Raw genomic sequence first — 25,732 nt, forward strand, 5'->3', positions numbered from 1 at the left:
GAGTATATATGTAAATATAGGTAAATGCTCGTGCATTGTAATGGGAAAAAACAATGTTACGATAACATATGTATGAACATATGTTGTACTATTACCTATAAGTATGATGTATGGAACACCAATATTACATAAGTTTTCATGTTGTATAGACCATTATAAAGTTCAAGAAATCATTAGTATTTTACCTTCTAACTTGACTATAAACCATCAGTTTAAGGGCCCTAGCATGCATGAAAAAAGACAAAGGTAATATATTTTAGAATAAGATAATTAAATTTGGACAGGTAACTATAAACGTATCAGACAACCATCTGGATCAATTCCCAACCTACAAAAGTATATATCATGTGTTAACAATCAATAGTGCAAGGGAGGTGTCATGCATAGTCCCTATTCTAGGTTGTTTGTTTGTTCATCATGCAATTGCAAGCATTTCATAATTTAAGCACATATAGAGTTCTTAAGTTGTGTGTCTGATCCAAAGCTTAAGTCGCCAGCTAGAATCCGCAAAACTCTTGAGTCCACAATTGGGTCAGATATAGTATCCATGGGTATCTCATTCTCTGATTCACGAAGGATGGCATTAAACATAGCAATATCTAAATGAGCTACGCAATGCTCCATCACCTGATAGAAACATAAAAAATTTCATGACTTCACATAAAAGATACCATTACTAAAGAAACAAAAATCAGCATCTAAAAGCATACCAATTTTGCCAACACTGGTAAATATCCACACTCATGTCCACCAGTACGAAGAGGACAACTTCTGCTGAATGCATCATCAAATACAGTTTTTTAGAGATCAATAGAAAAACTCCTATGTTGCTGATCACCCAGAAAGCCCTAATGACCTCCCAATCTTTGGAGTTGACAAATCTTCTATAGGGTTTGCATGTGGGGTGTAATTGCATGTGAAATAAAAATCCTTCAGAAAATTAAAAAATGAATTAGTTTGCAGTAGGTTTTACTCATCATTGTTTTACAGGAGCCATACTTAGCTTTTTGGAAAGTGCTAAGACAGTAATAGGGTTAACCTTTATATGCCACCACATCTTCTCCAATGCATCTACAATGTGCTAGTTTCGCGCCAATCATCTAGCAGCTTCATGATATTGGGTATACTTGCCATTGTAGTTACTTTTTCATCGTGTTGTAGCGAAACTCCTCTTGGGCTTCTTTGCACCATTTGTGTTGAAAACCTTAAATGGACTTGAGTGCCGTGAAGTACCAAATGTTTATGCAACGATCTCTCAGGACAAATATGTTCGATAGCCAAAATGTCAGCCTACATAAAAATTAGGTTCTTACTTCTTAAATTTTGATCTGAGAGAATTGATGCTAACAACAATAAGGAAAATAAGTGGTAGAGCGTAGTCATAATTTACCTTGAAACATCATTGCCATGAGATTTTGAAACAAGCAGAAGTCTAGAAACTGAATTTTTTGCAACTGAAGCTTTCCTATCTGAGGACCAAAATTTTGATGCATGAATATAAATCCTAGATAAATGGGGAGCTAGCGTATGAAACTTATGTGATGAACAACCATGCTCTAGCACCACAGACTAGAGAGAAAACTCAAGAGCAGCCTCATTATTTTCATGCAAAACTTAGTTGTCATTATCAGCTAGGTTTTATTCAGTATTAGCAATTCCATAGTCAGTGCCCCAAATCTGATCACATTTCGGAGTTTCATCCAAATATCGATCTCCTTTGCCTCTTCAGTGGCTTTACCTTCAATCTCTCTATCCTCAATGGCATTAACATTAGTTACTTTGCTCTGAATAGGTTTATCATTAGTGACTTGACATTCAACGGCCTTATCATCCTTTATTCCGTCCTCAATGTCCTCATCATTCTTTGCTCTGTCTCAACAGCTTTGTCATCGGTGACTCTGCCTTCAATAGTGCTATCATCCTTGATTCTGCCCTCAACAGCTTTATCATCTACGGTTTATTAGTAAAAAAAAGAAAAAATCCATCTCAAAGAAAAAAGGAACAAAACTTACAACATTTAAGCATTAAAAGATCAAACAAATATTAAAGCAATGGATATTAGTATGATTGTTATTTTATATCTACAGGCAACAAATCACGAATGAATCATTGATGTCTAATGGAATGCATAAATAACCAGCGCCATAGTCATAAATTAAGTCTGTTGAGCTAAAGAAAACAGGGAGACAAAAACAACCATTTCCCTTGCTTATATGAACAATCCAATAGTTGCTGCTGCTTTCACTTCACCAACAGAAGATAAATATCAAGTCACTGCTAGTTTATTCCAAACTGTCATGCCTGCTTGTTCACAGAGGTGGGAACATCATCACAAGATTATGTAAATTCGATTAGCATTCTATCTCTTTCTAGCAAGAAGCCAATTATGGCTACCAGCTCAAGATTATGATTTAGTAGTACATACTACCACCTTATTAATTCTAGAGCTCAGAGAAATGATGTGGTAAGATATTTCACTACCTTAAACAGTCCCTGTTTGTATTATTACCAGCAATAATCTTAGTATTTTTTTATGAAACTATTCGAAGGTATAAGATTACACGTGACAATCGAGTCATGCAAAGATTAGATAAAAAATATCAATGGTGTATGAACCCCATCATCTTCTTCCTCATCATCGTCCCCAGCATCATCCTGCTCAATGGCTCGCTATGGTACAGCGACAGATTAAGCACCATACAAAAATAGGAAAAAAAGAATTTTGACACTGGTTTGTACACTCACAATCACCGATTTCAACGAGCGCCATCAGCCTGTCAGCAACGCCGAGCTCCTCGGTGTCCTTCAGGGGGCACGCGAAGGCCTCGAGATCACGTACTTACCACCGGCAGCATCATGTATGCCCGTTCCTGCAAAAAGCAGGAGGAATCAGCAGCGATCAGCAAAGTGCTCGGCCTGGGCGCAATCGACCCCTCGAGATTGGCCTCTTGCTAGCTCCTGGACGACGCGGGCGAGGGCGACATTGTCTTCTTGCTAGCTGAGGCTAGTGAACGGCCACCTCCGTCAGCCGGCGGCGCGACTGCCACCACAGGGATCGACCGCCACCGCAACGTGGTAGATAATCATGTTCGTGTTGTTTTGCATGAAGAAAAATCATAACCTCTTGATGAGAATAATTTCTTATTTGATTTGATTTGATTGATTGATAGTAATTTCCTTTTGCATGCTAGAAAGTTATATCACAACAGCGTGATGGTCGCGCGAGGGAGCACTTCCTTTTGCATGGAAGGAAACTGCCATGATTGCCACCGCACGCGGGTCTCATGTAAGGAAAATCAACAACCGCATGCAAGAAAAATCAACAACTGCCGTGATTGTTGCACGGATGTGGGATCGATCGCATGGGGTGGTAGACGGACGAACCAAAGCAATTGTCGCACCAAAACAATGTCCACACTTTGTTCTTTTTAGTTGTAGAAGATTATGTCACGTTTATGTTTTAGTTTGTTTTGAAAACGGACTTAGGTATCGCGCTATACAAGTAACTCGATGAGCACGAATTATTATATATAAGTTCGGACAGAAACTCTCCATCATCCTGTAGTTAGGGGAAGTGGACGAAAAAAATGGATGGATGAAAAAAATGGCCAGAAATTTTACCTCTTTAGTATCAGGTATGCATAGATATAGATATAGATAATGAAAAAATGAACTTGTGTGAAGATGACATAACAAAGATCCTACTTTTTGTCAATCACTAGTTGAGTGTCCATGCGTCGCTACGAGAAAAAAAAAAACTATATGACGTCCACAAATGACACAAACTCTTATATTTATTTACAAGCTTCACATCACATAAACAAACTCTTACATTTACAACGACAGTATTGCGCATCTGACTCATACTAAACACAAAGGCAGTCACTTAACCAATGCCATTGCCAATCAAGGGGCTTACATCTAAACAATTACCAGTAGAAGTATGCCTTTAAGTGAATTTATGTTATATAAATGACTTCATAAATGTCATACGATTTACCCAACGGGCAATATTTGTGATGCTGTCAACAGATTCAAATTACACCCTTAGCTCATCACAAACTTTGAATTGTGCAATCTTATTCTTACTTTCAACAAAGCTATCTGGCATGCCAGCTCAAGTGCCTGAGCAGCTTCATTGAATCAAATGTAATTCCGTTTAGCTTTTTCGGAGGTGCACCAGTCAATGTTATCACTTGTCAGCACAACATCTGTGTTTTTCAGTACATCAGTTACTGCAAGCTGCTATTATTTTCTCTCCACTTTTGCAAGGGTTTTGAGCTCTTTCCTGATGTCCCGTTTAGTGTTCCTATCTTAGCCTTCAGCAATTTGCTATTGAGCACCTACAAGAGAGAGGACACGTATCAAGAAAAACCTAACCACAGAGAATAAAGAAACCAAAGTAACAATTATAAGAGCTTCGTCAGTAGTTTGTTGTGATTTTCTTCCTTCCTTTTGAAACCAAGTTGGATTGGCTTTTGAAAATCACAACCAACTTGGTAGAAAGAAAGGAAGTTTGGAACCAGTTTGAATTTGAAACACTTGACCTATCAGAAAATATAGCATTTTGTCTGAAATTATGTGGTGGTTCCAAGTGCAAGTTAACCAGGAATTGCTCATAGGGAGCAAACCTGAAAGTGCTGTTACAAGGAAGAAGTGGTAAAAAGGAAGATTGGTTGCATCCTATGCATTTCCTTCTAGTAGGCTATGTACTTTTTCCAGCTCCGAGTAACCATGATTTTCTGGTTTAGAGTTTTCACCGAGTAGCAGTATGTTCTTGTGCTATTTTTCAATTGCTACAGTTCATTGCTTCCAGGTTATGTTTTCTGCAATTAGCAGTAGGCTCTGTACTAAACAGTTAGCAGGTTGAGGCTTGCTATTCAGGATTGCATATTTACTACAGTAGCAGACTACATATCAATGCTAGATGGTTCTCTGAGGCAAACAGGGAGGGGAACAGAAAAATAAATTGAAAAGTGAGAAGGGTTGCTTCACATTAGACCTGAGCACACAGAATCTAAATGACTTCACTGCAGCTGTTCTTCCCACTTAAAATAACCTTCTTGGCATTCACCTTTGTACAACAGCAGAACAGAACGAAACACACATTATATTAGCACACTGGTTCATAAACATCTAACAATCCAATGAAGATTCAAGTTCAGAAATTTCAGATGCTAGGCCTTGGCCGGCCAATGGACAAATACATACACCTTTTATGTCATGCCAACATATATATTAAAAGGTAAAATGATTGAAAATGCAGTGATTAGCTGGCAATTGCTTTACATTAGGGAGCTACTCATGTTGCTATAGTACTGTGAAACTCAAAAACTCTGTAGCTTCTCATGTTGCAACCCTGAAACTAATTTTTTGAAACTACTAAAATTAATGCAAATTTGCACCCAGTTTCAGGTTTGTAAAAGGATATTATGTTTTCGTTACTAAGCATAGAACTTTTCATCGAAACTATCCAGAAAAGAAACACCATATAGTGATGCCAACAGAGAAATTATCTCTAACACCAAACTGAACAATTTTCGGAAAGCAAGATTTCCAGATTAAAAAAAAGATTATAACAGTTTTCCAAATGAATTTGTCTAACACCATACTAAAGTTATTACAAACTGCCTTAGTTATGTTCTTTTTCTAATTCCTCTTTCAGGGCAGAGCTTGTAGAAATTTAATTTGTTCATTTATGATGCATGTGCTAACACCAAGTGCAAAGATTGACATTAGTTACTATTTTGCAGACATTTGGAGATGAACTTTTCCTTGTGACCAGTTGACAAAGGGGATTCACTGTACTTTGCTGGACAGTTCAGTGCTTCCTCAAGGCCAACTCTCACTTGTCTAACTACAGTTTTTTTTCTTTTGTTCTGTTTAACAGGTGGCTAGCTGCTCTTTTTCAGTCACCAGAGTTCCTAACTGTATAGACTACAGTAGCAGCTCCAACTAGGCACAATTGGGCTACAGTTGGCCCAAGCCTGCAAATCGCATGGCAGGGTTTGGGATTACTGCAGTGTTTGCCGAGAATGAATATCAGCCTTGTGTATGCAGGATCTTTTTTTATGGATTTTGTAGTCACTGTGCTTCAGATTCTAAAATGGTGCAATAAATATGTTCTGAAATGCAGGACCTTGACATGGTGTCAGATCAAAAGAGATTATCGTGGACTGTTTGATCACCAAACAAAATTGAGTTGTTGAAATTGCAGGCCCATTTTAATGAGATCCCTCAGGGAAGACACCGTTGTGTGGTATAAAAAAATAATGTTCAGACAACGGGATTCCATGATGATGTTTGGTTTTAGAATACACCAGCAAACTATTTTTCTTTTTTATTTTTCTCCTGAAGAGCATTGGAAAGAAGGATGAGGACAAGGATGGGGTTGAATAATGAATAAACCAGCACATTAATCGGCATCAATTCTGTAGACCACCTCATCAGAAGAAAGTACGCTTCAAAAAAATTGAGTTGTGTGATTGAAACCCAAGTTGCCAATGGAGATGCTGGTCTGAATTTAGTATCACTTTTCTTATTGGCATGGGGAATAGCATGCATGATGGAATTCCTCACTTATTTGTCAGTAACAACGCTAGATGCATGTTGCATGTGTCATAGAACTAAGAAGCCATTTTGAATATGATATGGTTGTACACACACATGCTTTACCAATTCATTGTTTTCACTCCAAAAAGATTAACAGGTAACCTAAACCTAGCTTCTTTCCGTGCAGGTCAGTTGGTAATCCTTGAAGCAATCTTCAGGTTAGTCCCCAACTGCGTGCATTCAGATTGAACCATGTTAAAGTGGGTGAGTCCTCCATTAAGATGGATCCATTTTCATGCTTTGTGCATTCTATAATGCATGAGAGTGAGCTCTGTCAAGGATGGCTGGCGAAAGCTGGGCAAGGGGAAGAAAGTGAAACCAGTGACTACGTCCATGTCCGGGCCAAGAGAAGTAAGGTTACTGACAGCCAAAGCCTTGCATAGATGGTATAATTCTGAGAATTTCACTAATATGCTGCCTCCCAGCTTGTCAAATCTGATTTGTGATCTTAAGGTAGTGAGATCACCTTCTACAAATTTTGTGATCTTATAGTTGATACTATTGCCTTGCTTACGGGTCCATAAAAGCAACTAACATGAATTAGTAGCTGATCTCGCCTGATGTTTTTGAGTAAAACTTCATCCATTGCATAATAAAAATTGGGATGAAGATATTAACATTCACACATCTTCATATACTTCGGAGGGGTAGTTACCATGGAGCTTGAAAATTGATATCTAAATAGGATGAGGATTAGTATATGTGCAATAGATTTTTTAGCATTGATATTCAACATTCGTACTCTGAGATGGATCTCTTATCAAAATTGGATACACTGCATGTATCCCCTGAAATTGTTTGGTAAAATGCAGAAAATTGTGTTTACAAAGAAATCGTTTAGCATGTGGATTATAATTTTTGGAGGAGATTTATTTCAAGGATTTGAAAGTTTCACAACACAAGAACCTGCACTCACTTCATACATTCTGCTCTGTATAGCACCAGGTTTCAACAAAGACAAAGCAACAAGACACAGAGTTTGAGCCTATCAGAGTTTAGGTTTCTGCTACTACTTTTGTTTCCTCCAATTAAGTCATTTCATTATCCAAATCTTAAAGTTCCTTGACTGAATGAAAACAGAAAAATCTAAATGTTTTAGGAAAAGGAAACTTCTAAAGTTTCAGAAGTGTAAATATGAAGTGAACCTCTAGACAAGGAGATGGGTGTGCACATGTACGCATGATAATCTTTGGAAGGGCTCGAAGTTAGCAGGCATAATACATGTACACACATGTAATTACATCAGATCGGAGTACAAATAGCCAAATATCTTAAGTTAGGGTTGGGATGAGAAGGGGTTGGCACACCTGGTGGCAGCAGCGAGCGAGGGTGTAGTTGAAGAAGTTGCGGTCTGCCGTTGCAGAGCGCGAGGGCGAGCTCAAGTTGCGGCTCGCTGTTGGGGCGGCGGCTCGCGTCGGGGTTGGCCTGCCGCGGCGTTATGCGACGGCACGGGGCGTCGGGGCTGGGCCGGAACATTTGGGGAGGATTGACGGCTCACCGTGGGCCACGACGCAGGTAGAGGGTGCTCGACGCAGGGAGAGTAGCTGCCGTGAGCTGCTTGGTTTGGGAACGGCTTCGACGTCGCCGTGATCCCTCAGTTCCTGCTCACCGACGACGTCCAGGCGGCTGACCGTCGACGCACGGCGCCGGTGCTTCCCCCGACGACGTCGTCTTCCTCGCCGGTGAGAGGAAGACGCGGCGGCAGTGGGGCGGGATGAGGAAGACGCGGCGGCGGCAGCGCGGGATGAGGAAGACGCGGCGGCGGCGGCGCGGGATGAGGCCGTCGCGAAGCGTGCTAGCCGAGGCGCTGACGACGGCGTGTAGGGGCTCAGTGCGCCGTGGGATTGTGTGTGCGCCGTGCGGATGGGACAGAGGCGGGCGTCGGCGGCGACGTGTGGGAGGCCTGGGAGCGGATGCGGGTCGTTTCCAAAATACGGAAATAATCAGTAGAGGAAGTTTCCAAAATGAAAACGCTAAACAAAAAGTAATACCACCTCTCACAAGCTAGACACAGAGTATACAAGATATAAAGAATATATATAAAAGTTATAATCCTGCAACACAAAGTGAGAACAGAGAATAAATATATTCTGCACAGGCAGAAAATACCGGACATGTCCGGTATGCACAGTTTCTGCAGAGCAGCCCCAAACTTGCTTCTTTTGATTTCTATCTTTAAATCAAACTGCATGTATCTACTGGAGATGACAGTATACACAGAGAACATGCACAAGAGCTAGAGCAACACAAATATCGAATAAAATACGAATTGAGACACGATATTTGTTTTACCGAAGTTTGGACTCGTTTGAGTCCTAATCTCCGTTGAGCGGGCTGCGGGCGACCCAGCGAAGGTCAACCCTAGAGGGTACCACGAAGGTCACTCTCACCGAAGTCTTTTCCAACTCCTTTTCCTCCTTCCACTAGTTGATTCCGAGGCAGCAGAATCGACCGTTATAAACTTTTCAAGGCACACCACAATCTCTCGGGTGCTCTCCGACGACGCCTAACCGTCTAGGACCAAAGAGTCTAAGAGTAACAAATGCAAATCACGAAATAGACAATATGCACAAGTGCTCAAGTGGTGGCTTTATCTCTTTTTCAAATTCTCTCTTAACCCACAAATGGATTTTACGATTTGGAAAAAACACTCACTAAGAGAGGGCTTGGGAGAGTTGGCAAAGTTCAAAAACGTGCTAAAGGATCAGCAGAATCAGCAACCTCCAAAGGTAGAGGCTTGAGGGTATTTATAGCCCCCTTGGAAAAAATAGCCGTTTTATAGCCGTTGCCATACCGAACACGTCCGGTATGACTTATACTACGTCAACAATAACTGAGTTGTAGTAACGTTGTGAGGCGTCGGAACTCCCAATGAATGCCAGAACTCCCGACTGTCGGAACTCCCGACTCACATTAGAACTCCCAACCCTCAGTATATTTGAAAACTATGGTAACTGAGTTAAAGTATGTGAGGTGTCGGAATTCCCGACGCATGCCAAAACTCCCAACCGTCGGAACTTCCGACTCACGTCGGAACTCCCGACCCTCAAGGCATTTGAAAAACTGGTCGTTGGCCTCTGGCCGTCCATACCAAACACGTCCGATATAAATACCGAACATGTTTGGTATGACCACCATAGTGAACTCTCTAAGTTAGTTAAGCGTGAGACGTCAGAACTCCCGACCATTGCCAGAACTCTCGATGAACCAACCCAAGTACATCAAGAATTTTATCGTGGCTGGGCATATACCGGACACTTCCGGTATCAATACCAGACACGTCCGGTATTACCAGACCAGCAAAAATAAGTTAGCTCTTTTGTCTCTCAAACACTCTAAAACTCACATGGGTTGGCTTGAGCACTTATGAAACATTATCTATCAACATAATGTATCCCTCTTAATAGTATGGCATTCCTATTAACTCAAATTTAAAGAGTATAACGGATTTAAACCTTTTGAGTTGATCTCTTTCAACCGAAGCCGTGTATTCCAATCTTCATCAAGTGAGGGTGCCAACATGTCAACTTTGATATTTTTCACTTGAGCATAGCCATCTTGAGCACAAGACTTGATTCCATTCATTAAATATGAATAACTCCAAATGCATCAAGTCACTTTCAACACTTTGTCGAATATAGATTTGATCCTTCACATCAATATGACCATCATAGCTTGATTAGTACCTCAGCTAAATGCAAGTACTTTCTTCTTCACCCTAGCTAGGTTCTTCGGCAGCCAAGCCATTGCTTGCCCTTCACCCTTGCTTAGTATCTCAAAGCCTTTCCTTGCTATCTTCACCATCTCAAGCCATCAAGTCATATCTTATATTGAATCATCCATTCATTTGTATTGTTATCTTTTTCATTTCAATTCAGCAAGCTTTAAATATGAGACCATTCCATATGCAATCCCTCATGTCTCATCAACTAATTTTTCTAGGGCTTGCTTTCACATAGTACATGGAAATCCCACAATAAATAAGCATTTGCATGAATTCTATTTGCATTGTTGTCTTGTGCTTAAACTAGATTATTTATACAACAACACATCATTTTGGCTTTCATTAAGTACCTGTGAGATAACCTATTACCTGTCCACACTTAGCAAATGGGTTAGACCTTTAATCACGTTGTCATTCAATCATCCAAAACCACTAAAGGGCTAGATGCACTTTCAATCTCTCTCTTTTTGGTGATTGATGACAACTTGATTAAAGCTTACAAAAGAATATAACATTTAAACTTTTGGGTTCAATGATTTATGAGAGGCTCCCCCTTAATATGTGCTTGTGATTAGAATTCATAAAAAGACCTCAAATATCAATTGCACATACTAAAACATATAGGAGACTCCCCCTAAATCATTGCATCCGTGGGGTGTGTGTGTGACAAAGTAAAACCATGATGCATATGATAAGATATATCACATAAGAATAAATATAAAGGTATCACAACAAATATTTTTATTCTAGCATGCATAGTCCTTATGAAAATAAATATAACACATGTATGTCACACATAGCACTCATTACACATTTTTTCAAGTCCACAAGTGATGAGGACATCGCCACGCTGGACACATCGATGCCATGGTCTTCCCCAAGTTGCAATTCGTTTCCAACTCAGCTGCCACGTCGTCCTCGGATTCAGCAGACACGTCGTCACTATTTCGGTCATAACTTCCTAATACGACATCGAAACGGGCCGTTCTTGGATGCGTTGGAAAGGGGACGACGATGCCGTCGTTTTGGATCTGGTCCCAGCTCTAGAAGGTCCGTGGATCATTTTGTGTGACCACGGCAAGGTGCTGCGCCACCTATTTGGGCCAACTTGGGCATGTATCGTGTCGGGCCTTAAGCCCAAGTTATGGGCGCCCAACCCCTGGCTGTCCCCAACCCTAGGTCGAGTCTTAGACTATAAACACAGCCGCCGCTGCTGCTACACAATTGGGTTTTGTTTAGAGTTTAGTTTTCCATCGAGAAACTAAATCGTTCATTATAACTGTGGTGACAAATCCTTTTACAGTGATTCAGGGCCCCCGTTCTTGATCTCCTCCACTGTGTCGATTAGCCCTTTGGAACCGAGTTCTTGAATCCTCTATTGATATCTGCGTCATTCTTATTTGCAATTTCAGATTGCGTGTTTTACCTTCTTGCTTGTGCTCTTCGATTCGCTTGCAGGAAAAGCCTTCTTGGTGAGGTCAATCAAGTTGTGCTTGGTTGATAACCAACGGAGCAGTGGTGTAACGGTTGCAGGGTTTGAATCGTGTCTGATTTGAAGCCGGATCGCCAACGTCGAGATCTCCACAAATCAAACTTACCGGCTACCTCTCGGAAGATCGGGCCTGTACTCATCAATTGGTATCAGATATTTCAGGTTTACCGTGAGGTATAATCTCGTTTGCCTTAGATTCATATTTGTTCATTACCTAGAGTTCACAAAAAGCCCAAAAATATTTCAATTTCCGCTGTCCTATCGCCCTTTGTGCCTTTGCAATTTCGTTTCAGATTCGTGCTGTTGAGTTTGTGTCCGTGGTCGAGTCTTGTTGCTGGTTTAGGATTGTGTTCGTGGTCGTAGTTCAATCGCCCGTTGCTGTGATTTTGTTTTCCGCCGCTATCCCATCCACCGTTCCCAAACAACAAGTCGAAGCCACCACATTACTCGACTTGCCCCGCTAGCCGCCTTGTGTAACTTCTCGCCGCCGCGCAAACCCTAGATAGGTTGCCAGCCGCTCTTATTTTGCCTGCATCGCAGCCCTCCTTACATCATCAGGCGAATACCTACTGTTGTGATCGGTGTTAGAGTTTAGGGACGCTTTGCCCTAACTGCCGCCGCCATGTTGTGCCTCCTGGAAAACATACCTTGAGATACCTTCGGTAAAACATGCATAACTTTTCGCTCGTTTATCAGAAAAATCTGAAATTTTTTGTGCAGCTTCTTGACACCATTTGGACCCGACCCAAACTCGGCTTTGCCCTGTTTGGTTTCATCAGAATTGCCAAAAAAATTCGGGAAAATATAGAAAAAAAATTGTCAAAGTTTTTGCACGCTTTTTAGAGAACGTGCTGAATTTCTGTAGACCACATCCCACCTCAGTTGTAGGTGCCAATTTTTGTGGTTGCATCTTTTGTGATCCTTGTTCAGAGAAAAGTATAAAAAAATAGTAAAAAAAAGTTTGTTTCCTACTAGTGACTTTTGGAAAAATCTGGGAAAAATTTAGGAAAAAGGAGATATCTGGGCTATTTGCTTGTTCTGTGAGTTCTTTCGATCGTCCTTTGTTTTCACCTTGTTGCGCTATGTCTCGACACGTCTTAGCCAGCACCTGTGATTTGTACTTTGGATCCAGATTGAACAATCGCTACTCTGCACTCGTTAATTGCTAATCCTTGCTGTCATATTGTGTGCCTACCCATAGCTCCACATATTCTTCTGTCAGCACAGGTTCATCTTGCAACTGTTACCCACGCTCAATAACAGATTACTTCGCCACTTTGGTTTTGCTCCTGTTTGGCGTTGGTAAGAATACAGGCAAGACGGTGGTAAGCTGCTTGTGATTTTGCATTCCACTTTCACCACCATCACCACCACTTGTTTCCTTTTAGTTGATAGGGATAATACTTTGGTGTTGTCTTTTTCTATCTTCTAACCATGGCAGGAACTCCGACGGACTTCAATGAGTGCGTGTCCAAGGGCGAGCTTGCAACGTTCATGACTGAACAACGCAATCTTATGACCGAGCTGACACGCAACGTGAACAATCTGGTTACCCACATTGAACAGCTTGAGCAACGCCCTCCACCTTATCGTGCTGGTGATGAAGATGTGGATGCTTTTGGTGATGAAGATGCGTATGCTGACGGTGGTGCCCGTCGCCGCCTCAACTTCAATCATCGCGGTATGACAGGTAATAATCATGGTAATAATGATCCTTTTGCTAAAATTAAATTTAGTCTACCTCCTTTTGCTGGTAATGTTGATCCAGAGGCATATTTAGATTGGGAGCTTGCTGTTCAACAAAAATTTGATTCTCATAATGTTCCTGCTGAGCATAGAGTTAGACTTGCTACTAGTGAGTTTACTAATTTTGCTTTGTTCTGGTGGAGTGATCTTTGCAATGCCAATAATGCTGCTACTGTGCCTCAAACTTGGAATGTTTTAAAGCAACGTATGAAATCTCGTTTTGTTCCTCCTTATTACCAACGTGATTTACGTTTGAAACTACAAACTTTAAAATAAGGTGATAAAGGAGTAGAAGCATACTATCAAGAATTGCTTATTGGTTTAGCACGTTGTGGTATAAATGAAGATGATGATGATGCTAGTGCTAGATTTTTTGGTGGTTTAAACCATGATATACAGAACATACTTGATTACAAAGAATTGCGCAATTTTTCCCAATTGTATCATCTTGCTATTAAGGTCGAACGAGAAGTATAGGGACGCAAACAACACCAGCCTTTTAGGTCTAACGATGGGAGGAATTTTCAGCAACATTCCGAGCCAGAGACGCTCAAGCTTCCTGTTGCACCACAGCCATCTACACCTCCATTTTCTTCCGGGGTAAGTAAATTGTCTAATGTGCAGTTTCCACAGCTGAAGAAAGGTGGCACTCTGGGTGCTTCTACTAGCTCCTCTTCATCCAGCTCTAAAATCATTTGCCACCGATGCAAAGGCATGGGACATGTCATGAAGGAATGCCCCAGTCGTCGCGCTTTCATTGCTACCGAGGATGGATATGTAAGTGCTAGTGATGTTGAAGATGATTTAGCCCTTGCTGCTAACATTGATGCAGATCCCACCGAGGGCGATCATGACAAGGAGGCCATCACCATTGACTCTGTGGCTGCTGCCGCGGACTACCCTAGCCTTCTTGTGCAGCATGTGTTGAGTACATGTGTGGGTCATGAAGAAGCGATGAAGATCCAATGCCACAATTTGTTCCACATGTATCTCATTGTGCAGGGTTGTCGTGTTCTCACTATCATTAATAGCGGGAGTTGCAACAACTTGGTGAGTTCAGATTTGATTGACAAGCTTGGCTTGACCACACGACAACATTCGTATCCATATAAACTTCAATGGTTCAATAATAGTGGTAAGACTAAGGTAACTAAATCAGCACGCATTAGCTTTTTCACAGGCTCTTATCATGATACTGCTGATTTTGATGTTGTCCCTATGCAAGCTTGTTCCATTTTGTTAGGTCGCCCATGGGAATTTGATAATGATGCTTTACATCATGGTAGAACTAATACATACACTATCATATATAAGGACAAGAAAATTACATTGCTGCCTTTGTCTCCTATGGATATTATTAAACATGCTAATGAGATCAAAAATAAACCTCCAACAGACATTGCTAAAAATAATGGGATTAAGTTAAAAGGAGGTGCTTTTCTTGCTACAACTCCTGCCACTGCTGAGTTATGTGATAATCCTGATGCACCATGTTATACTATGTTTTGTCAACCTTTTATGTCTGGTGCATTGCCTGCTGTCACTAACCTTTTGCAGGAGTTCGCTGATGATGGGATGGAGTCGAGGACGACTCCAATTCTACAAGGAGGGGATAATGAGGACATCGCCAAGATGGAGTCGAGGATGACTCCAATTCGAGAAGGGGAGGATGATGAGGACATCGCCACGCTGGACACATTGACGTCATGGTCTTCCCCAAGTTGCAATTTGTTTCCAACTCAGCTGCCACGTCATCCTCGGATTCAGCAGACATGTCGTCACTGTTTCGGTCATAACTTCCTCATACGACATCAAAACGGGCCGTTCTTAGATGCGTTGGAAAGGGGACGATGATGCCATCGTTTTGGATCTGGTCCTAGCTCTAGAAGGTCCGTGGATCATTCTGTGTGACCACAGCAAGGTGCTGCGTCACCTATTTGGGCCAACTTGGCCATGTATCGTGTCGGGCCTTAAGCCCAAGTTGTGGGCGCCCAACCCCTGGCCGTCTCCAACCCTAGGTTGAGTCTTAGACTATAAACACAGCCGCCGCCGCTGCTACACAATTGGGTTTTGTTTAGAGTTTAGTTTTCCATCGAGAAACTAAATCGTTCATTGTAACTGTGGTGACAAATCCTTTTACAGTGATCTAAGGCCCCCGTTCTTGATCTCCTCCACTGTATCGATTAGTCCTTTGGAACCGAGTTCTTGAATCCTCTATTGATATCCGCATCATTCTTATTTGCAATTTTAGATTGCGTGTTTTACCTTCTTGCTTGTGCTCTTCGATTCGCTTGTAGGAAAAGCCTTCTTGGCGAGGTCAATCAAGTTGTGCTTGGTTGATAACCAATGGAGCAGTGGTGTAACGGTTGCAGGGTTCGAATCGTGTCTGATTTGAAGCCGGATCGCCAACGTTGAGATCTCCACAAATCGAACTTACCGGCTACCTCTCGGAAGATCAGGCCTGTACTCATCAACAAGCCACTAATATATAAATAAAGATCATGCCTTAAGAGATACATAGATAAAGCATAAGTATAAGTCTCATCTCTCACAAGATACAATCTATAAAGCTCAAAAACTAAAATCAAGCTCAAAAAACTATAGCCTGTAGTACATATCTTTAGGTACAAAGATAAGCAAATAAAACAAAAATCATGAAGCTTTAATTAGTCTCTCTCCCCCTTTGTCATCTATCACCACAAAGGTCCAACAATGACATACTAAGGACAAAGGGGCTACAAGCTGTCTCTGAAAGCTGAGATCACTCATCATCATCATCTCCACCAACATCCTCATCATCTGAGCGTGGAGCACCAGCTGGACGAAAACCACCCACACCAGACGGGTCATAGCCACCGGACCCATAGTAGCCAAAACCACCTATGAGGTCACTCCACCAGTCTGAAGCATACTCATCTGCTGCACTAGGACATGGCTGAGAGTGAGTAGGCACACGAGCCTATAGTGGTAAAGTGTTAGGGTGCTCTAGTGCCTGTTGCTGCTGCTACTGCTATCGCTGAAGGAACTCATCAAACTCTATGTCATACCTGCCCTGTAGCTACTCCTTAGTCTTAGGCTCACTAGCTGCCTCATCTGATAGTGGAGATCTAGGGGGATCAAGCTCAAGTCTAGTAGCAATCTACTTTAGAGTCTAAGTGTCCTTCCGCCTAGCCTCCCTCTCCTTCTGCTGATAGGTCCGTATGTCCTTACACATACCAAAGATAGCACTGAACATCTTACAAATAGGAGTAGGAGGACTATGATGACGTGAAGAAGAACATGAAGGAGCATGTGGTAGAGGGGAAGCTCCTCCTGCTACTGCACCACCTATAGGTGAATCTGCATCTGGTGGTGCTACTGCTCCTCCTAGTCCTGCTGGAGGTACTCCAATCTCAGGTAGATCTACAACTATCTTTAGGGCCTTATGTACCTTGTCATACTCAAAGGTATGCCCTGTGACCTACTTAATCATGTGCATAATGTAGGGAGCAAAACCACAGCACTTGAGGGGCCTCTCGCCAACGCTCCTGATCTCACACCATATGAAGTCAAAGATGCTGAAAGGTTGTGCATCAGGTGCCATCCTATCGAGTAGGTTCCTAGAATAATCTGTAATGTTTCCCTTGCCTCCACCCTTGTAATCAATGGTCTTCCTGAACATCCTATCTAGGTATCTGTAAGTAGGGTGAAGACCTAGAACCTTCCCCACTGCTCCTCTCTCACCCCTAGGTGGGTACATGTAGGCAAGCTGCTCTAGAGGCAACACCTGCTCTATATGGATCCTGTCTCTTTGAAGATCCTCCTCTAAAAAACCAAGCAAGGTGGCAAAAGCATCATAATCCACACTGTACCACTAGCCCTCAAGCATCAAGTGCATATGTCTCTCATCCTCCTCAACATACAGGGTGGCGTAGAACTTAGCTACCACATCTGTGTTCCAGTCATGCTAGAACTCCGTAATCTCATAAACCCCTATATGCTGGCAAATGGCAATAGCATGATCAATGGAGGCCTTCTGCAAATCTCTGACATACTGCCAGTCAATCCACTAAGACCTGGCAATCACTAGGTTTGTAGTGAGGATCACACTAGTGTAGAAGTCCATATGAAAGGCTGTCTGAAATCGATGATGAAACTGAATCCTAGGCAAGCCCCTTGGATCAATTCTCCTCTCATCTCTAGCCTTTCTGGTCATGCCTTTCCCTCAATAGTCAACTCTAGAAACATAAGAGGGTACACTAGGTGGATGTGTCTCAAGTAATCCATAGTGCATACCCTGACATGGCTGGTGCTAAGCTAGAGGTATGCCTGCTCCTCCTCAATCTCCTGCTCATCATCTGAGCTATCACTATCTGAACCTCTGTCAATGCTCTTCCTCTTCCTAATACTAGGCTCCACTCTATACTCTTTTGTATCTATGTCAAAGGAAGAACTATTGTCTCCCTCTTTGTACTATGGAGCACCCGTGGTAGCCCTGGAGAGTCCCCTACTACTGCCCTGCTCCTGCTAACTGTACCTAGGATGTATGTCCTACCTCGCCTTCTTGTATTTCTCTAATGCTGGATCATGCCTATGCTAGGATCTGGGCTCCTGTCTTCCACTCATGGTTGCTGTCCTATATCCAAAATGATTTGCAAAGAATCTTAGATACATGCCTAAACAATATTTCTTATATCATCATCCATATATATATACAATTATTTATCCAAAATCTTGCAATCACCTATTCCAACCATGGTCAAGGTTTGCACAATTAATTTAGACAAACAATCATACATAAATGGACAATAATCAATGAGTATTGAGTTGAGGCTGCAGCTGAACCTACACTACTGGCTCATACTGGACACATTCGGTATATGTGCACAGCAACCCTAACCAGGGGCTCACGCTCAATCTCTTCTCCAGTTCAATCCAAACTTTGGGCATTGCTTCTAGATAGGTAATGTAGCAACTCTATCGAAGGAATTTCAAAATCATGCCCTAACTACTTAGATTGGATGAGGTCTAGGATTAGGGTACCTTGAGAGAGTGAATGAAGATGCGATTGGAAATCCAAGTCCCGGAGCCTTCGATCTTGATGCAAATCTCCTCTAATCCAATCTCCCTCTCTTTTTTTTCTCGGTGGAATCACTCGATCGCCAATGTAGTGGAATAGCAGTGGTGATGTCGGCTTGGAGGAGAGAAAAGAGAGATAGAGGACCAAGGCTGAAGGGGTACTGCCATTTTATAACCTCTCTCATACCGTACCAGACACGTCTGGTATTTGCGGGCTAGCTATTTTTGTTCTAAACTTCATTCACTTAATTCCAATCCCTTCTCTATCATTTCTTGATCAAAAAACATGTATGTCCTTGAACCAAATAAGGTGTAATTACTTTTCTTATCCAAATGCCATGAGTGTCACTTCTCTTTTCCAAATATTTGGCATATATAGATATTGATTATTTGAGAGAGATATTATGAGACATAGTAGATTGTGGACTTAAGAAAGCCATGTCATGTGTTATTAGCCAATCAAACAATCAAGGAGAGCTATAATTATCACATGACAAGGCTAGGTCACAAAGACCAAGATTCAAATGGTTTTTCAAATTCACACCACCTACACATGCCAGTTATGGGTTTTGAAAAACATCTCTCCTATGTCACACAAATGCACATTCTAACATATAAAGGGCCTTAGATGCACTTACAATGCATGTATGTAAAAACATACCTTTGCCTTGAGCCCATAAGAATACCACTAAGAAGGTACATAGCATGATAATCTTTATGTTGACCTTAATTGCTAAATAATCATGCTAGATACGAAATCAATTTTTCATCCAAAGGACTACAAAGAATGCTAGATAAATTTGTTAGTTCACAAGGTGCAAAATAGAAACTGAGCTCCCCCTAAATAAGTGCTTTAAGTAATTTGAATGACTTTTATCTAACACTTTATTCTATTAAGAATTTGGGAGTTAATTTTTTATTAAATTTGAGTTCAAGAGATGCTCACAATCCATTAAGATTTGATAAATCACAAGCTTCTGAGTAAATTAAGGATATATGAAAATATATGGATCAAAGACTCAGTAGCAATCAAATTAGTGTTCTGGTTCCTGCAATACCGGACACGTCCGGTATGTATACCGGACACGTCTGGAATACGTAGAATAGAAACACTTTCTTTCTATCACTAGCCATATCGGACATGTCTGATAGGTGCAGGACAGAAACAAATAACCCGCTACTTGTGATTCTTCATTTTAGCTATAGTATTTATTTTATGCCCTACATCTCAACAAATAAATTGCTCTACAAGAGAGCCATTAAAAGTGTCATATGGCAAAATAAAATACTTTTCAATTGAATCTAATTAGCCACTTTCAATATTTCACAAATATGCCTATTAGTGAACTATTGAGCACAAAGCGAACAAAGTGGCTATCCTATAAGGTTTAGGTACTTGTTACCAATGGTGAGGATGAAATAGATGATATATTTATTAAATTATCTTCGGGTCAACCATATAAGAGATTATTATAAGAATTGGTTGATAGATTGAGTGAATATTATCAACTTGCTTGCTCAACCACCTCGAGCCTTCATCTCATCACCAAGTACCTACATCATTAACCTAAGCACACTTTGGTACCCAACTCTTGTTGGGTCCTTTTGAGTTAGTCAACAAGTGCTTAGGCACCCAAATGGCTTTAGCACTAGTTTGTGGTGAACACATCACCTTGCTAGTGTTAACGGTGTTGACGGTGTAGCTGCATTGGAGGGTGTCCATGAGCTAGCATGACCTGCAAGAATGTTAGCCCTCATGCTAGCTCATCGTCCCTTCACTTCTCGTTCAGCTTTACAAGCAAGGTGAAATAAACGATTGATAGAATTATATTCCTTGTAAGCTAGAATGTCATGAATCTCTCGGTTCAGCCCACCCATAAATCTAGCTATGGCACCATCCTCATTTTCCTCTAGCCCACAACGAAGCATACCCATTTGTAGCTCTTGATAGTACTCTTCTATAGATTTGGATTCTTGCCTCAATTGTTGCAACTTATGTAAAAGATCACAGGCATAATAAGAAGGAACAAATCTAGCCCGCATGACCCATTTCAAAGCATCCCAAGTTGGTGTGTTATTTGGGTTCTTACTGATGGTATTCAGACCACCAAACAGAGGCAAAGTCAGTAAACTCACTAGTGACAGCCCTAACACGTTTGTCCTCAGGGAAATCATGGCAAGTAAATTTTTATCAACAGCTAATTCCCAACTAAGGTACATATCAGGATTATACCTACCATCAAAAGTAGGTATGGTGAATTTAATCTAGCCAAATGAGTCATTAGGCACTGTACCTCTTGCCAGTGGTGGGCGAGGACCTAGTCTCATGGTAGTGGTGATGTTGTTTGATGCAGTCGATGACCATTCACCTCCTCATCTAGCTCAGTGTCCACTGCATATTCTTCTTCATCATGACCAGCAGAATTGCCCATAGGTGTTGTTGTTGTTGTGATTGCGTTGTTCGAAACCATCATAGCGATTCTGTTCCATCCTCTTCAATCGCTCCAAGACACCTACAAGAGATGTATTAACAGAACCAAGAGTGCCTTCCAAGGAAGCCAACTTGGTGTTGGTCTCAATCTGAGCCATCTCCAATTGACCAAGGTGCTCATTGGTGACACGAACATCCTCATCAAGGTGTTCAGCATGGAGCCTCACTTTGCGTTCAAAGTGTTGCAGCAAGGCTTTCGATCGAGGTGATTATGGAGGGGTCCTTTCACCTTCTCCTGCCATGGTTAGTATGTAGCAAGGGAATCACAAGAAAATATGTCCTACCAACTAACTGAATTAGGTGACAACAATTTTCATTCTCTCAGCATGTGCAACCAAGTTCTTACATGTCCTTACCTTGCTATGCAGATGGTGTTGGCTGACTGACAAGAACAACACAAGTAGTAGCAAGTAGAACCCTATGATGTTGTAGATAATTTGTGGAGCTAGTAGGTGGCTTAAAAATCAAGGTACAGTTGGAACCACAGTTAGTCAATGCAAGTTGAATAAGTGTTCAAAGATAGTACCGTGCTGGTCCTAGGCTAACCCAGTGCTAGAGATGCGAGCCTAGACACAAATGTTGTCACCGGACAGTAGCAAACATTGGAAATGATGAGAGTAAATAGCATCAACTTAACCCTTCTTTTTTTCTTTCTTTCCTCCTTTTCCTTTCTTTTTCTTTTCTATTTTCTATTGTGTTTTATTTTTCTTTTCTTTTCAACAAGCAGCACAAACTAAACTTTTGCAATATGATTATAACAAGAATGCAGCAAGTAGCATAGACTTTCTTTTACTAGGGATAAGGATTGCAACAAGTAGTACAAATATACAATTTGAACTCTCTTATTTTCAAAACTGAGTGTACTCAGATTTGCACCAAAAGGATAGGTGCATAAGGTAGTGTTTGTGTAGGTGTGGCTGAAGGTGATGGTGGTGAGGGTTTCAGCGAAAAGGTGGAGAGAGAGCAGCGGTGCTTTTGGTGGTGGTGGTGGTGGTATTGGTGGAGATTGCAGCGGCTGAAGTGGGGGGAAAGGCAACAAGTGGATTGTGTGGTGACTGAAACGTGACAAGAACTCGAAACTCTAAAGGATTAGAACCTAAGAACCAGCACTTGACACCACAATGTAAACCACAAACTCAACAAGCAAAGAACTAAGCAGATCAGCAAGGCTCAAACTTGTGTTTGGAATTTCAGTTCTATCCTATTTTTATATTTCTAGACTATAGGTAAAGTAATGAACGGTAAATCACTCACCAAAGAACCTTGCTCTGATTACCACATGATGGGACAAGGGGTTGTTCCTGATCTTTTGGTGAGTGTGGATAAACTCGATTTGGGGTGGATTCAACGTTGGCTGTCCGACTACAACGACCACAAGGTTGCTGCGTCTTAGCAACAGGTACACCTGGCTCCGATTGTGATGTTCTTGCCATGCCAAGAACTCCATGAACCTGCAAGCAACCGATAACAAGCAAGAACAAGATGAACAAGCAAATAACTCACGGATTTAAGCCAAAGGCTGAATCTGAATCACAAGTTGGGGTCTTGAAACAAGCAAATCGGGTGGTCTAGCCGAACACACGCTGTTTACTAAGGAAGAAGCAGCAGCTATCTTGCATCTAAACAAAACCCACCCTTATTCTAATGGCTGCTGGTTCTATTTATAAGGAGGAGAGCACAAGGAGGAGTGGGAAACCCTAATCTGGGTGTCCCTCAATGGGCTATAGTCAGTATAAGGCCTAGGCCCAAGCTATAGGTCTATGCAGTCCTTTTGCTTGCTGCACATAGCTTCGGTAGATTCTAATAGTGGGGTTGGACCCCTCTAAAAGAGGACGACGTGCTCTTTCCAACAAGTCAAAAACTAGCTTCATTGGATCTCGAATCAAGGAGTTATGGTACTTTTAATGGAGTGTTTCCTTGCTGTCTCGAGATGAGCTGAGCGCCCCATTAATGATGATTCCCACTTGTTTCGGCTACTCCATCCTCATCATGGGGTCTAAACATGAGGCAATGGGGTATTGACCAACATTCCTGATAATTAAGTTGTCGTGCTCGAGCTCTTGTCATCGGACCTTGTTGTGCAGCAGGTGTGGTTGTATCAATGGAAGGGATGTCCTCATCACTTGCCTCTTTGTACATTTGGCATTTCTTGGTAGGATGCCCCAATTCCTTGCTCATGAGACATGCGCTTTGTCCAACACTTTTCTTTTGGTTGGCCAACTTATTTGAGGCCTTTTGTTTGGCCGCTTCACACTTGTCAGGCCCAACTCTTGTGTGGATAAATAGCCCACTCATGTCCATATAATCCACAACCACAGCATAACCTTTTTCCATATTTCTTGCTCTTGGTTGTGTTGGCCTTGCTTGAGATGTGATTCTTTTGTTGGGCTTTGGAGGAAGCAAGGTTTGAACCCTTCTCAAGCTTCTTCACCATGTTATCACGGCTGTCACTAGAACCGACCAATTTATAAGAGTATAAGTACAATGGCAGCCCGCAAGCGGTCGCACTGTCATACTTGAACTCATATAAACCCTGGTAGTCCATCGAGTACCACGACAGGTCTCGAATAAATGATTTACAACAACCAAGATCGTACAGGATTCAACATACATGCCACATATTACATAAAGTTCATAGATACATTTGATCATCAGAGTACTGAATAAAAGTTATTACAAACCGAGTTTGATAGATAAAGCGGAAGCAATTAAGTCCGAAAATAAAGTTTCCAACATAGTTTGATACAGTGCCAAGTAGGATCACGGTCCACAAAAGCAAAGATGGGGATTAATAAAGAAGCCTGCCCAAGGCTTACTCCTCATCCACGGTAGGGATATAAGCAACTCTTGCAATAACCATGATACACAGTGCCATCTGCAACAATGGGAAATAAAACCCTGAGTACGAGAAGGTACTCAGCTAGACTTATCCGTCATGAACCAGAAATAAAATGACATCCAAGGATTATGCAAGGCTTGTATAAGTGGACGTAGATTGACAACATTTTGCATAAAAGCAATTAACAGTAGTTGGACCATTACGATGCCTTTATCAAGTTAATTATAACTATCCAATTCTAGATTAGCAACTATCCTATGCCAAACATGTGGTATATCATTTAGAAGCATACAATAGTAACCATAGCAGGTATTGTAATTCCATATTCATCTGAATCCATCATGTTGCATAACATAGTTACTACGATGTTGGGACTAGCCAAGTTTCTCACTATCCGGGAGAGACTGGCGATTCGAATCGATTTTAACCAGCTAGGGAATTTATTCCTAACACAAACCCAGGTCTACCAGCCACGATAGCCTTAGGTCACCTTTGGTACAACTTAGGTACACATTTTGTGGGTCCATACCGCGCCGCACAATCTAGAACACCAGATGCCAGGACGTTTAGGCCTAGCCTGCCCTTGGACTTAGTCTGATCGTTCCCCAGAAGGAGCGCACAACAGAATGGGTCCCGGCCTGAGTTGAATTACTCGGCTTCACGGTCGGAATGAGTTATCCGGCCAGCTAAGTGAGAGGCATGCGTTCAATCTTGTCAGAAGCGCCAACAACGGCACGGTCCTTAATCGACACAGACGGGGATAGATCCACACCCAAGACCTCCATGTCTTATTGCTTCTCTATCGACTTCCTGTCCGGTCTTGATTTTCTTTTACCCCATGGTTCAGTTCCATGATAGCAAATATAGCCAACCGTGCTCCGGTATCCACCTATATCTCGTAGGTGACAGGACATCACCCAACTTCTACCGGTCTAAGCATGGCTAAGCATATATTCGATCCTGGACCTATACCGGTTAAAGGTGTAATATCTAGACAAGGAATTTATATGCATCAAGTGGTTCCATTCAACTCTTATAACCTAATGCATCAATCATAAGTACTTAAGCAAACATTTGTAAATTACTGGGAGACTTAGAATGCTTCGGGGCTTGCCTCGCAGAAAGGAAGTAGGGCGGTGGTCAGGACACTCTGGAAGCTCTTCAGGATTTTGCTCCACACCTTCGGGAGCTGTGGCTTGTGGATTCTCCTGCTGGTCCCCTTCCTCTGCTTCTTCGAATTCCAGCAATGTTATCTCTTCCTCCGATCCTAGATGCATGAATATGGCATAAGTATTACGAATGCATATATGTTAACAAGTGCATCATGTTTATTGAGTAGGTGCATATCTCTTCTCGATTATTTAATTATCTACTTCCACAATGCATCGATTATACCACAAAACAGCAGCTACTTGTTTCACTCATAACTAGAGTTCTACTAATCCAAATACAGTGATCCTAGACTTTTGGAAAGCTTATCAAATTCTCTACAACTTTGTTATTAACCATTTTTATAGCACACATCATTTTCAACATGCAACTCATCAAACTCCAGAATCTGTCCTGGAAACTATTCAATTTGCAATACAAAGTAACAATACTTCTACTTCATGTAATCAGTCAAAATTTGACAACATAAAATCTACCAACAGTTTAAGCATACCAAATACATTTAAGATAATATAATGGTGAAGCCCAAACTATTTATTTAAATGCCTTTATTATTTTACTTAGATTTTTAGGTTAAATAATAAACATATACCAGATGTA

General features: G+C 41.5%; 1 long non-coding RNA gene and 1 pseudogene across 1 annotated transcript; both read right to left on the reverse strand.

Moving 5' to 3' along the window:
- Positions 1-256: 256 nt before the first annotated feature.
- LOC136457684 (uncharacterized) lies at positions 257-2,770 on the reverse strand (annotated as a pseudogene).
- Positions 2,771-3,775: 1,005 nt separating this feature from the next.
- LOC136484996 (uncharacterized) lies at positions 3,776-8,526 on the reverse strand. Its single transcript, XR_010766291.1, has 3 exons — positions 7,920-8,526; positions 5,003-5,074; positions 3,776-4,343 (listed from the first exon to the last, which is right to left on the reverse strand). It is a non-coding gene; the product is annotated as an uncharacterized lncRNA (long non-coding RNA).
- Between the last annotated feature and the right edge of the window lie 17,206 nt (positions 8,527-25,732).

The sequence above is a fragment of the Miscanthus floridulus genome, chromosome 1 (assembly GCF_019320115.1).
Source record: "Miscanthus floridulus cultivar M001 chromosome 1, ASM1932011v1, whole genome shotgun sequence".
NCBI classification, from domain to species: Eukaryota; Viridiplantae; Streptophyta; class Magnoliopsida; order Poales; family Poaceae; genus Miscanthus; species Miscanthus floridulus.